Below are 13,859 nucleotides of genomic sequence, written 5' to 3'. Positions count from 1 at the left end.
AACACAACAACAAGAAAACAAACAGCCCAGTTTAAAAATGGGGCAAAGCTCTAAGGGAGTTCCTGTCCTGGCGCAGCAGAAACAAACCTGATTAGGATCCATGAGGTTGCAGGTTCAATCCCTGGCCTCGCTCAGTGGGTTAAGGATCAGGCATTGCCATGAGCTGTGGTGTAGGTCGACAGCTGTAGCTCTGATTGGACCTCCAGCCTGGGAATCTCCATATTCTGTAGGTGCAGCCCAAAAAAGCAATAAATAAATAAATAAACAAGTAAATAAAATGGGTCAAAGATCTAAACAGATATTTCACAAAAGAAGATGTACAGATAGAAAGTAAGCATATGACAGGAATTCCTGTTGTGGCTCAGTGGTTAACGAATGCCACTAGGAGCCATGAAGTTTTCCTTGGCCTCGCTCACTGGATTAAGGATCCGGCGTTTCCATGAGCTGTGGTGTAGGTCGCAGATGTGGCTCAGGTCCCACTCTGCTGTGGCTGTGGCGCAGTCCTGCGGCTGCAGCTCCGATTAGACCCCTAGCCTGGGAACCTCCATATGCTGAAGGTGCAGCCCTAGAAAAGACAAAAAAAAAAAAAAAAAAAAAAAGAAAGTAAGCATATGAAAAGATGTTCCACATCATATCTCGTGAGAGAAATGCAAATTAAAAATATATATATCATTACACAGCTATTAGAATGTCCCAAATCTGGAATACTAACAATTCTAAATGCTGGTAAGGATGTGAAGCACTAGGAACTCTCATTCATTGCTGATGGGAATGAAAAATGGCACAACCACTTTGGAAAAGAGTTTGTTTTTTTTGTTTTTGTTTTTGTTTATGTTTTTGTCTTTGCTTTGCAAAATTAAACATCCTCTTAGCATAGGATGTAGCAACTGCACTCCATGGTATTTGCCTGAAAAAGTTGAAATTTATGTTTATGCAAAAAACTTACACATAGACAGATGTTTCTAGCACCTTTATTCATCACTGCTAAAACTTGGAAGCATCCAATATGCCTTCAGTAGGTAAATGTATAAACGTATAGGGGGACATCCAGACAATGGAATATTATTCAGTACTAAAAGAATGAACTAATGAAGCATGAATGACATGGAAGAAACGTAAATGGACATTACTGTGTGAAAGAAACCAATATGAAAAGCCTCCATACTGTATGATTCCAACTATATGACACTCTAGACAAGGCAAAACTATGTGGCGACTAAAAGGATTAGTAGTTGCCAGAGATTTGAGTGGGACGAGAATAGATGAAGCACAGAGGATTTTTAGGCCAGTGACATATTGTAATGATGGATACATGGTATTATACAGTTGACCAAACTCATAGAATGAACGCCCCAAGAAGGAATGCCAGTGTAAACTATGGACTTTGGATAATTATGATATGTAGACATAGGTTCATCACTTTAAACAAATATACCACCCTAGTGGGGGATGTCGATAATGGAGAAGGCTATGCATTCGTGGGGAAAGGGTGTGTATAAGAAATCTCTCTACCTTCCTTTCAATTTTGCTGTGACCCTAAAACTGATCTCAGAAAGTCTTTACAATATCGTGCGTATATGTATGTGTGTATAGATAGATTAGATATGTAGACAAAGAGGCTAAAATTGTGCATAAATGACTATGTATGATAAATAATCATCTATTGTGTTAATGGTGTTTATAACTTTAATTTCACATAGGACATTGAAAGCATTTTGGCTTTCTTTACAGAACTTTATATTTGTCTCAATTTATACACATCAGTTTATAATTAGGGGAAATGAGACACCTTTAGGTGCACAGTTTTGCCAAAATAAGGAAGTTTGAGGCTATCTGAGTTTTGGACCTGTCTTGGGAATCCAGAAATATCCAATTATAGACACTGTCTTAAGAAAGAATGTGATTCTCTTGCTTTGTAGCTGTCTGAATTGTGCTTCTTGTTTCTTACCAATTCATTTCCAGTCACATGCCCCCATAAATCAGGGCATGCTGATTCAGGGACATTCACTTTTTGGAGTGGGGTGCTGTATACTTTCATTTCCCAAGAACTCAGCATCCTTCCTTAACTAATTGTATCTAGTTAGCTGTAGAAAATTTACTGTTTCTATTTTAACTGTTCTGAGAAAACCGTTAGAGGGTTTTAGCTAGAGTGTGTCTATGAATATTCATAGACAGTCATCTTCTGTATTAGAAAACACACCCACATCTCTGCAGTATCTGCAGCATGAACAAGGGCGTCCTCTGGGACTCATAGGGCAGCATGAAAACTTGACACTAGTCTGCCTGCAGGATGAATATAAGACCTGCTTTGCTTATTGACCACTATAAAAAAGCCTCTTTGATTGACTTTTTGGCATCATGAAAATATTTTAATCCTGTTCAATCTGTTTGTATAATTTGCCTAATCACAAAACCTTCATAAAATTGAAATTTGCATTTTCTAAAATCAGAGATTGATATGTAGCTTTAAAAAGGGTATGTATATTCCTTCTGTATTATTTTGGGATATACAATGAAGCAACATTTTGCATATATACTTGGTAATGAATGTAGAAAGGTAGTTAAATATATAGGCAGATATGATAGGTTCATGTTTAGGACTATTATTTTGAATTTGAATTTGATATATGAATATGGGGCATATATAAAAGAATTGATATGTGGGTAAATATTGGCAACTTGCCTAAAATCACATAGCTAGCTAGCTAAATCTAGTGCATATGTTTTATTCATATGTATCTTTTATGTATGTCTATAGTATGTAACACAAAGGTCAGCTGGAACCTTTCTGTCCCTGGGGTAAGTAGGGAACACTTCACACAATAATTTTTGTCAATTCTTGTGGCTTAGTCTCTCCTGGTCTCCTCTATTTTATGCATTATCTTTTAATTGTACTAGGTAGGCGAAAGTGGAAATCGATAGATCTTTGAGAATTGACTACCACCCCCCTGCAGCCCATGCCAGTGACTTCTTAGGTATCAAGGCATCAATGGACAGAGGATTTATTGAAATTTTCATTTGGGGACAAGACTTAAAGCTGAACATAGAACTTTGAATCTCTTTAGAGCACATTTCTTTCCTAAAGTTCCTGCCAAGGTGTGTCTCTTTGATCTCACTAAGCCTCCTACCTTTCTTTTTTGTTCTATTTCCTCTCTTTTTCTCTAAGGAATGCCATGTCTTTTCTTTTTCATGTGCAAAGTAATTCAGCAAACTTACATAGCTCAGTTGCTTACCATAACCTATCAATGTTCTCCCCAAACAAGGCTTCTCTCATTAATATAATATACCCTCTTTAAGAACAGTTGGGATAATATAACATAAAACATGCCTTTTTAATGGACATTAGCATCACAATGAGGACTTTTTCTTAAGCGTTAGTTCATTGATGTTCCATTTTCGATTTGCCTGCTTGCCCTGTGTTCTTCCTGTATACCCTTTCTAGCACAGTGACTTGCAGATTTCTGTCTCAACTTCTACCTCCTATGCTGCAAACTCACACGCAGATCTGCATACTGGACATCTAGATTTACAGGACCCTCAAGCACCTTAAACTGAACATATTCAAAGCAAATCTCTCTATGTCCCACAGACACTTTGCTATTTTTTGTTCTCCCTCTATTTGTTAATATCACCAGTATCTTCACAAACACCCAACCCAGAAATCTGGGCTCTATTATTAACTTCTAACTTTTCCTTATGATTATTGGATTACTAATAGAAATCTGTCCCTTCTAAAATCTATCATTTCCTTTCCAGGCCCATTAGCTCTCCTTTAGATCATCAGTATTTTTTCTCCTAGGCTCTGGAAATCAGTCAGCTTCCATTTGGTCTGTACCTATTCTAATCTGTCCTCTTCCACTTATGCCAGCAAAATCTTTCTAAACTACAAATCTGACATTCTCTTCCTTCCCTCTATTAAAGGTCAAGTTCAAGTACATGAAGTATTCAAATACAATGCCCTTTAAAGTCTGGCTCCAGGTGACTAGCAGCCTCATCTATTTCTGTTTCCCTCTGGACTCTCAGTGGCATCTTTCCTTTTCTTATATTTCTTAGTGAGCTGTCACATTTGATATTTTACATTTCTTTATGTACTTGTGTAAATATTGTTGCTTTTGACTTGAAAAACATTCCCCGATTTTTTTCTCTAGCTGGTCAATGCCTCCCCTTCCTTTTACATCCAGGGCAAAAGAATCTTCTAGAAAGAAGCCTTTCTTGACTTTGTTCTTTACTCTCCTGGTTAGCATTAATTCCTGCTTAGCACTAACTCTTCAGCCCTGTGTTTGCACAGCACTTTCCCTATCCCTTGATTAGATCATCTGCTACATTACATTATAGTTATTAGCTTACCTTGACGTCCCCACTAGGGTGAGAACTTCCAACTCAGGACTGCATCGTATTCAAGTTTGTTCCCTCCTTATTTAGTGCAGTGCATAGAGGAAGCTCAGTGGATGCATATTGTTGAATAAACAATAGGTGATACTTATTTAATTATTGATTTTGGAGGCAAAGATTTCAGGTGGGCTTTTGAGAAGATCTTTTATGTGACAGAGTCTCTCCTTAACTTTTAGTTAGGTTCCTATGAACCCTTTTTCTGACTAGATGTTGGGTCCTGACTTTGGCCTGCCTAGTTCAGTTTTAGCAAGAATCTTGCTAAAGAAGCTCCTACCCTTTAAGTCTCCTCTTAGCAATTTTCTACCCACTGACCCTTAGGCCTGCTCATTGATTATAAATCACCTCCTATCTTTTTGTATTTAAGATCAAGTCCTATCTGTTTCCTCTATTGGGATAGTCTTGAAACCTATTGCAATAGTCTTGAATAAAAGCTTCCTTAACATTTAACTTGGGTCAGAATAAGTTTTTGTTTTGTTTTTAACATATGCCATGTTGTTCCCTCTGAAAAGGCTACCCTCTTCAAATAAATGAGGATCTCTGAGAGGTATGCTGATTCTTCCAGACTGTGTTTATAACGTAACTGACCTTAATTAAAAGTATCCTTCCCAACCTACATGATGGTTAACCTAGGTCTAGAGAGTAACTTACTTGTATGTCAGAATTTGACTCTCTATATTCAAGTTAATACCATTTTAAATACCTCATTAGCACATATCTATATTTACACCTAAACATAAAGACTGGTTTTATAAAGAATGCGGAAGACTATGTACATCTAAATAATTGTTGACCACTGAGACTGTCTCAATGAGACAAAAATGCTAACAAAAGAAAATCACCCAATGTCTAAGTAATTATAAGCATTCATTGTATGCTTTTCTCTATTTCTCTAATAAATATAATATTTTTAAGCAGCTGTACACTGATTCCAATGATACTGACACTGATTAAATGCTAGAAGTCTCTTCTAGAAAAATATAAATTGCAGCATTTTAGGAACAATCTTAATACTTCGTAATTGCACTTTAATAGTTCTTAAATATTAAAATATGTCAGACCTACCTCAAAGCAGATATTAAACAGTAGCTTTCCTGGGTATGTTGTTAAATATTTTTTTAGCACCTATTGCTAGAGGATGAGAAAATGGGAGAACAATTCAGACCAAGTTCTTGTCTTCATGGAGTTTATTTTGTCATGCAAGAGAATGACAATAAACAAGAAAATATAAAGTCCACCAGATGGTGATAAGAAGTATGGAGGAATATATAGCAATGTAAAAAATACAGCAGTGTAAAAAAAAAATGGGGTGTATGTAGAGGATGCTCTTTTTAATGGAGTGATCTGAGAAAGGACTCTAAAAAAGTAGTAATAGAGGAAAAATCTGGAGAGAAAGAGAGAGATGGGGTATAGTGGGAAGGCATCCCATACAAACCCTGTACAAACACCCAGTGCAAAGGTGAGGTGGGAGAGTAGAATTATTCAAGAAGCAGAAAGGGGCTGTGACAGGAAGTGAATGGGAGGTGGTGGGGCCAGATCATTGTAAGCCCCTGGCTTTTATTTTTGAGTAAAATGGGACCATTTTGGAGGATTTGGAGGAAGGGCATGGCATAGCTGCCTTCTTTTTAAAAACAATTGCTCAAATTGTTGTGTGAAAAACAGACTTTATGAGGACAAAGCCATGAACAAAGAGAATAGTTAGTAGGTTACTGCAATAATCCTGAGGAAAAATGACAGCAATTTTTACCAGTACCGTAGCCAAAGAAATAGTGAAAAGGAGCTGGATTGTGGATATATATTGCTGATAGATTCACAGTTGGGAGAAGGAAAAAAAAAAAAAAAAAGAAACAAGGATGCTTCCAAAGTGTTTTGTCTTAACAATGTAAAGACTAAGATTACCACTTTTTAAGATGGGAGAAGTGGCGATTGTGGAATGTGGGAGTTGGGTAGTAAAGATAACAGGAATTTGCTTTTGAATGTGTTAAAAATCTATAACCAGTGCTCTTAGAAAAGAAATCTGTTGCATTTTTTTCTTGCCAAGATAGCAAGAGACTTAAAGCTGCAGATGTGCCTATGCAGTATAGTGCACACTTAGATGGTTAGGCATTATAATGCGAAGTGGGCTCCTTGCCTCAAAACCCGGTGGATTTGAAGGTGAAAGTTAAGTGTCCCAGTGTCACAGACAGCCCTTCCGTATTTTACAAAGATGAAAGTGGTTTTCTAAATAGATAATTAAGCCCCAAAGCAGTTTGGCTTAGATAAAATTCTGTCCAAAGAAAGCCTGCATCTTTCTCCCTAGCATTAAAACACAGACAGCTTTCGCAGCTCTGGGGATTCTTCAACATATGGAAGTACCACTTCTAGCCAAGAGGCTTTCTGTGCTTGCTTATAAAGGCTAATATTGCCCGAAACAAAAGAAATTATCAGTGTTGTCTTCCTTAAAATGATAGGCAAGTCTGGAAGTTGAGGTAGAAATTCACATCTTTTAGAATTCTTGCACATACAGTAATTAGATGTTCTTGCATGCAAAATCTCTATGAAGTAGATTGGACTAACACAATTATTATCATTGTCAGCTAAGAAATCCAAAGTCCAAATAAAAAAAAGAGGAAGGAAAGAAGGAAGGGAGGGGCCAAGGGGGAAGGAAAGAAGGAAGGAGGGAAGGAAGGAAGGAACAATAAAAAACAAACAAACAAACAAAAAAACCCCCACTGTGTTCTAGAAGTAGTAAGTAGCAGCCCAAGGTTGCAAAGGTGATTTTATCAGAACTGAGATGATGAAAATGTATCTTAACTTCTGGTGCAGTATTCTTTACACTATAGCACACAAATATAATCGCTGAGCATTTAACTCTGCATTTCTTTTTCTCTTATGTAGGTTTTCTTTTGGACCCAGCAAAAATTCCTGCAGTCTAGTTTATGTATGAATGTTGTTAGGAAATAATTCAGAGGAAGCTAATGGCAAGTTGAGGAGGGACTTGCTTTTATTGAGTGATCATAAAATTTCTTATATAAGCAATTGGAGACTATCCAGTTCTTCCTGGTTGCAGAGAAACTTACCCTTCAACTCCTGGAAACAGAAATATTAGACTCAACCAATGAAGCTCAAGCAAATAGCATTACCTCATCCAAAGAATATTTCATTGGCTGTTCACTTTCAAGTTGCTTAAAGATAGTTTCTAATACTTTAACCCTTGTGTTTATAAACCCTATGCAATGAGTGCAGTATTGGAGCTATCTCTTGATACTAAAGGCATTCTATGTGATATATGTATATAAACCATATGGTTGGATTAAAGAAGCAAATGCCACTTATTTCCGTTAAAAACATGTTATAATTCTATTGGTCAATTTGACCAAAAAAATCCCTTAATTTTATTTTTTGCTGAATCATAATATCTCTATTTGCATGCTACAAAAATATCAGTCCTTGGAAAAAAGAGCAAAGAAAGTCGTGGGTGGTTTGCTCTGTGCACCATACCCCATGACTTCTGAAATAGCCAGTATTTTCCATGGATTATACTTTTTTATACATTTGTCTTTGGCAAGTTGGGGGTTAGAATTGGGTTAAGTGCTGGAGAGGGGAGTATGCAGGAAGAGATGATGAAAACAGCTAAGGGAAAGGAGGAGCTTTAAAGAGGTCCAGGCAGACGAGGCTCATGTCATGTTTATCATGAGCACATACTTGCTCTTCTCTGTTCAAGAAACATCCTCCCCATTATCTCTCTTCCTCTTCATTCTGATCCTTTAAGCAAAAGTAAAATCCCATTTATTTTATTTAGAGCAGTTCTAACTAGTCTTACCTTATATCTGACCCCTCACATAGTTCTTTTGTCCTGTTTCATTATAGTTATATATTAGTATTTTGACCTAAGACATTGTTGTCTAACCATTTTTTATCTCATTTGTTGATTAGATTGTAAATTCTATGAGGTCAAGGTGTAGGAGTTACAATTTTTTACATCTTGCTGAGAACCTGGCACAATAAACATTTGAAGACTAGTTAATACAGTGATGATCTGAGTCAGAACTTTGGAGTAAGTACCTGACCATAATTCTCAATAGCTAATAGGATCAGGAAAGTTCACTCCAGAAAAGAAGACATGAGTCATTTGTCTCTTTTGCAGTTCACACACCTAAGTTCCTCCAAGTTTTAAGGAAGCTGAAGGTGTAATAATCTTGGAAAAGATGGAGATTTGACCTCTAGTTGTGTCACTTTCTGTGTCATAATTTCAGATATGCTGTTTAAATTACACGAGCTTCAGTTTCCTTGTCTGGAAAACCAGGAGAATTTGGAAGTTCATTTACAAACAGTTGTAGGGGTTACAAGAAGTTGCACAGATCCTTCCAGCTTGCCATCTTCTTTACCATCTTCCCTTTGTCCTGGGGGAGATGTATTCATTCTGGATGATAAGAATTTTGTTCTTAGCAGGGATTTTGTGGTATCATCTCCTACATTACCCATCCCTGCTCAGCTTTGAGATAAAACTTTTACTTGTGGTTTAACTACTTTCTAGATCTCTAGCCAATCTCCATCAAGGCAGAAAAACATTGACAGCATCCAACTTCTATACTAATGGATAGCAAATTGAATTTGTTGTCATTTATCTGCTTCGCCACTGATAAACCTCAAGCATCTGAATGTCACAGGGCTACAAGCCTTCAGCTTTACCTCTGAAGTATACCTCTTTGTTCCAGATGGCTGTATCTTATCTTACTGTTCAATGCTTCAGAGTCTCATTGCTGACTCTTAGGCATTGTTGCTGGCACCTGCCTTTCCTTAAGAATGACCTATCATCTCAAACAATGGAGACTCATGTCATGAACTGCAGGCTTGACCTGGTTCTGTGTTATCATTGCTAATAGTAGCCTATTTGTCTTGATCTCTTTGGACTTGACTTTGGATCACAGGGCAACCAATTAGCATACATATCCTTCAAGATTCGTTAATTCGTTCACTCTTTCATTTTCTCATTCATTCTCTCATCCATCTTCTGAACATGTCAACTCCACTTGAGACCCTTTCCTAAGTTCTAGGTTGCAGAGTTAAATATAATAGCGTTAGTTCCATTGGTCTTGATCAGACCATGTCTCAGCTTCACCTCCTTCTGCACTTATCCCAACATGACTCATAGCTGAGCCTGAATTATCCTTAAATGCTCCATTTTACTATTTATAGGAAAAGATGTTCAAATGGGAAATGAAAAAAATGTTGTTAACAGATCCAAATGCATATCAAATTGTTTGGATGTTTCCTGAAGTCTTTAATTGACCTCAAAGCAAATAAGCAAATGGTCTTTTCTAAGTAGAATTATTTACATTAAAAATAGATTAGAAACACACAAATCTTTAGAAGTATTTTTAAATAACACACTGTCCTTGCCTAGGGAGAGGCAGAGCAGGAGACAAAACAAATTTAATGTGGGACTCTGTCTTCTCTACACAAATGCTGTAATCCTAATAATGGGCTGATTTGTTATAGTCCTAATAAAGTTAATGGAAATGATCAAAATCTTTCCAAGTATTTCTTGCTTTTATTTAAAAAAAAAAATCAATACCCAGCTTTCCACTAAATTGCAATAAAGAATGAAGCCAGTATGTAGACTTTACAGAGTCTGCCAGAAATGTCTATTTTAAATGACCCAATGCAAGGACAAATACCCTAATGCCTTTGTGATTCTCCAGTGGTTGATCCACTGGCAGCCTGACTTGTGTTCTCTTAGCCAGTCCTATAAGAACAGGGGTTGTCTATGGCAGTTGCTCCTTTTTGGTCAGACTTGGGATTACATCATCGTATCCTTCAGTCTGAATTTTAGTGGTCCCATGGGGGAATCTCTTTTTCGGAAAAGTTGACTTTGGATTTTGTATATGAAGGTGAGTGCATACCACAGCCAGAGTTTCAGACTGGCCCCTTGGACCCCAAACTTGATTTTCCTGTTACAGTTTTCTCTCCCTGAATTGTCAGTTCCCTTCTGAAATGGTTTTTCTTCTTCTATCCTGTCTAGTTTCCATGGTTAAGATTCTCTTGTTCTATGTAGCTTTTCAATTCATTTATTTTTGGTTTTCAATTCATTTAAATATTGACTGAACCCTTACAATGTGCCAGCTAAGTACTAGATTATAGCAGAGACAAGGTGAGTTTTCCCCTACCTTCATAGAGTTTATAGTCTATTGAGGCAATAGCTGTTTAACAAGATATTATTATAAAATGTAATGAATATTAGTAGGAGGAGTAGAATTCTTATCTCCCCTGCTGGCTCAATCTTGAATTCTGCCCAATGACGAAATTGTCTAGAATCATCACAATAGTTTACCTGGTTGTCAGGAGTCCTGCCCCTCTCCCCTTTGATTTTTCCCATACCATGTCCTCCCTACCTGATTCTGTTCCTCAACACTAATACTTAGAAACTCATAATTGAGTCCTGTTTCACTCTATCACTATGCTTGGAGATACCTGGCTAGCTCCTGGGCCCGCCTTAGTTGCAAGATCTGTTCCTTATAGCAGGGTTGTGGCACTTTGCCTTGGGCTAGCTGCTGTGTCTCACTTTCCCTCCCAGCTCTACAAGCAAAAGTCCCAGAATTCTATGCATATCAGCCTCTTAGGCTGCAAAGATTTCTGCAAACATGTGTGTATATATGTATATATATATATATGCAAACTGATTTGGAACTGACTTTCTCTATAGTTAAACCATGTCAGCGTCTTAAGATACAGCGCAATGTTTCTCTAGGGAACTTGCAGTCTCTAACAGAGAGTCTGATTCATTTTAAGGCCACTGCTGTACTTTATACTTCCTTAATGAGGTATGCACTGTTTTCTCATGTGCAAAATGGAAGTAATGGGTGTTGAGTTGAGGATTAAAAAGAGATAATATATGGGAAAATACTTGTAATTTCCATGTGTCATACCCATGTGAAATATTTTACAGCATTTACTAAGGAATACCTTAGTAAGATGAAAGCAGCATTATAACCATCAAAATTGGTTTACTTATGCCCAAGAGAGTAAAATTTGTTCCTTTTTGGCTGTTAGTTTTCTCTTATGTTAAATGAAGGGATTGGACTGAATGACTTTCTAGCATTAATATTGATTGCATGATATAGTTTTCTATCTTACTGATTCTTAAATATTTAAGATAAATCAATAGAAAAATCCATTATCAGCAAACATTTGTTACACAAAGAGTAAGTACAAGGAAGCATATTGAGTGCTTGGGACATACAACAATTTCACATCTCATCATGACTACTGAGGAACTTCTCTGATCTGGAAGAGAAGCAGCATACTTGGAAAGGTATAATGGTCAGTAGGCAGCTACATGTTAACTAAGAATGATACCAGAAGAGAAGAAAGGAAACAAACTTTACCAGTAGCCGGTGGTTCTCCATTACTTGACTCTCATGTAACTGTGCAAGATTTACATTGGTATCCCTATTTTACAAATGAAAGATATGAGACTGACATAACACTCATAATTTAATCAAGCTCAAAGAACTGGTAGCTAGAAACCACACTTGTCACTTTTATAACAAAGTATAAGGTTTTACACTAAGTCAAAGGCTTTGGTAGCCCAGAAACTATGAGTTCCTGACCACATAATCTACTACTGAAATTGGGAAGCTTTTGAGAGTGAAAGGGATACTGTTAATAGTTACTCAGAAACAAAAAACATAAAACAGGAATGATCTGGGTACATTGAGGTGTCTGGTCCTCCTAGCTACCATGTTTTATTTAAACAATGTCATTGGGGGTGGGGGTGGGGATATTTTAGAGCAGAATTAAAGGCAAGAATCCTAATCAGCAACTTGAGGAAAGGGCCATCTCTGCTCTCCCACCATCCTCAGATAGGATATCAGACCTCAGATGGGGTACCAGACCTCTCTGCTCTCCCAAGCATCCTCAAATGGGGTTTCAGACCTCTAGTACCTGAGTTTAATATTCTTTAGCTGCATAGTCTTGATAGCTTATAATGATTCTTCTTTCATGAACCCAACAGTTATTTACTATGATAATGACCTGGGGAGTCACAGGATGGGTCCCCAAATGAACCCATGACCTTGCATAGTCACCCCGTCCCTTATTGCTGGCTTGCTGTCTTATACTTGTTACATCAAACCAGGAATGTTTAGGAGTCACCAGCTGGTCTAGACATGAATCTTCACTTTCCCTCTTAGGAGTGTGGTATTTGGCAAGTTACTTAACTTGTCTTTCCTGAGTTTCCTCATCGCAAAAAGGGGCCTATGTGATAAAACATGGCTTCCAAAAGTATTAGCTACTTTTAGTATTAGTATTAGATAATTAGAATGATCACTTCTTTCTACCAAGGAGAGGATGGGAGTAAATAGCTCAATAAGTATAATTTACTGACACTCGATAAAGAGAAGCATTGGATTTGAAGTTGTAAGTCTCAGTCCCAGATTTTCCATAGAATGCTTTTGGGCAAGTCATGTTACTCTCTGTGTCTCAGTTCCCTCATCTGTATAAAATGTAGCTAGGGCTTACCTTCACAGAGTGATGTCTACCTCACAGGGTCATTATGAACTTCAAAATGAAATATTTTATATTTTGAAAAGCGTTACATACAACTAAATGATTACAACTTGTAATTCTAACATGTTTTATTACAAATGATTTAATAATTTGTTCAATAAAGTGCATACGACATTTGGACACTTTCAAATATTTTTAAGTATAAAAATAGTCTTAGTGCTTTTATCACCTGTAACTTAACAGGTGATTTATCACTGGCATAGTTGGATTAAGATCTTTTAAAAAAAAATGATCAGTTTTTGGTGAAATAAACAATGTCCAGAGTTTGCCTTTTGGACAAGAGTTGTCAGGAGAGCAGTTGGGTACAGTCTGTTCATCCTTTCCAAGGCTTTTAAGAACAGCAGACTGCATCTTCTTAACATGTGGTCCAACATTCCCAAACCGAAGTATATTATACATTAAAAATACAGAAATGAAACATTACCAAGATTAGGGCTAGCTCTGCTTGGAAGAGATTTTTGTGGTGCACTGCAGACAAACAGGAGCAGCAGTGCTGAATCTAGTTATAGAATCAGCTTCGATTTCCACTTGCTACCTTGGTCAAGCTGCAAAGACACTAAGAGAATGAGAGTTCAGCAGTGGGCCAGAAGGGATCCTGGGGCCATTTTCCAGGGAAAGCCGATAAATCAGGTGAGAGAGAAAGGCCTCTATACTGTTTTAAGTTGCTATAAAAATCAGATTAAAAGTGGAACATTCCAAGTGAAAATGCTGTTAAGGAAAATAATTTAAACAAACGTATTTTTTAAAATCTGTACTCTAGAAGGATATCCTGAGATTAATACTTAACTCACTGCCTTTGAAAGAGATGTGAGTGCTTCAGTCAGCTTTCCAGGGCATGTGTGGACTCTGAGTGTCTGGTGTTGTAATGTCATTACCCTGCTCATCATTTCCAACAGGCAGGATGGTCCCATTTTCTAGTT

This window comes from Sus scrofa, chromosome 14 (assembly GCF_000003025.6).
Source record: "Sus scrofa isolate TJ Tabasco breed Duroc chromosome 14, Sscrofa11.1, whole genome shotgun sequence".
Lineage (NCBI taxonomy): Eukaryota > Metazoa > Chordata > Mammalia > Artiodactyla > Suidae > Sus > Sus scrofa.
Note: the sequence above shows the minus strand (reverse complement) of the source record.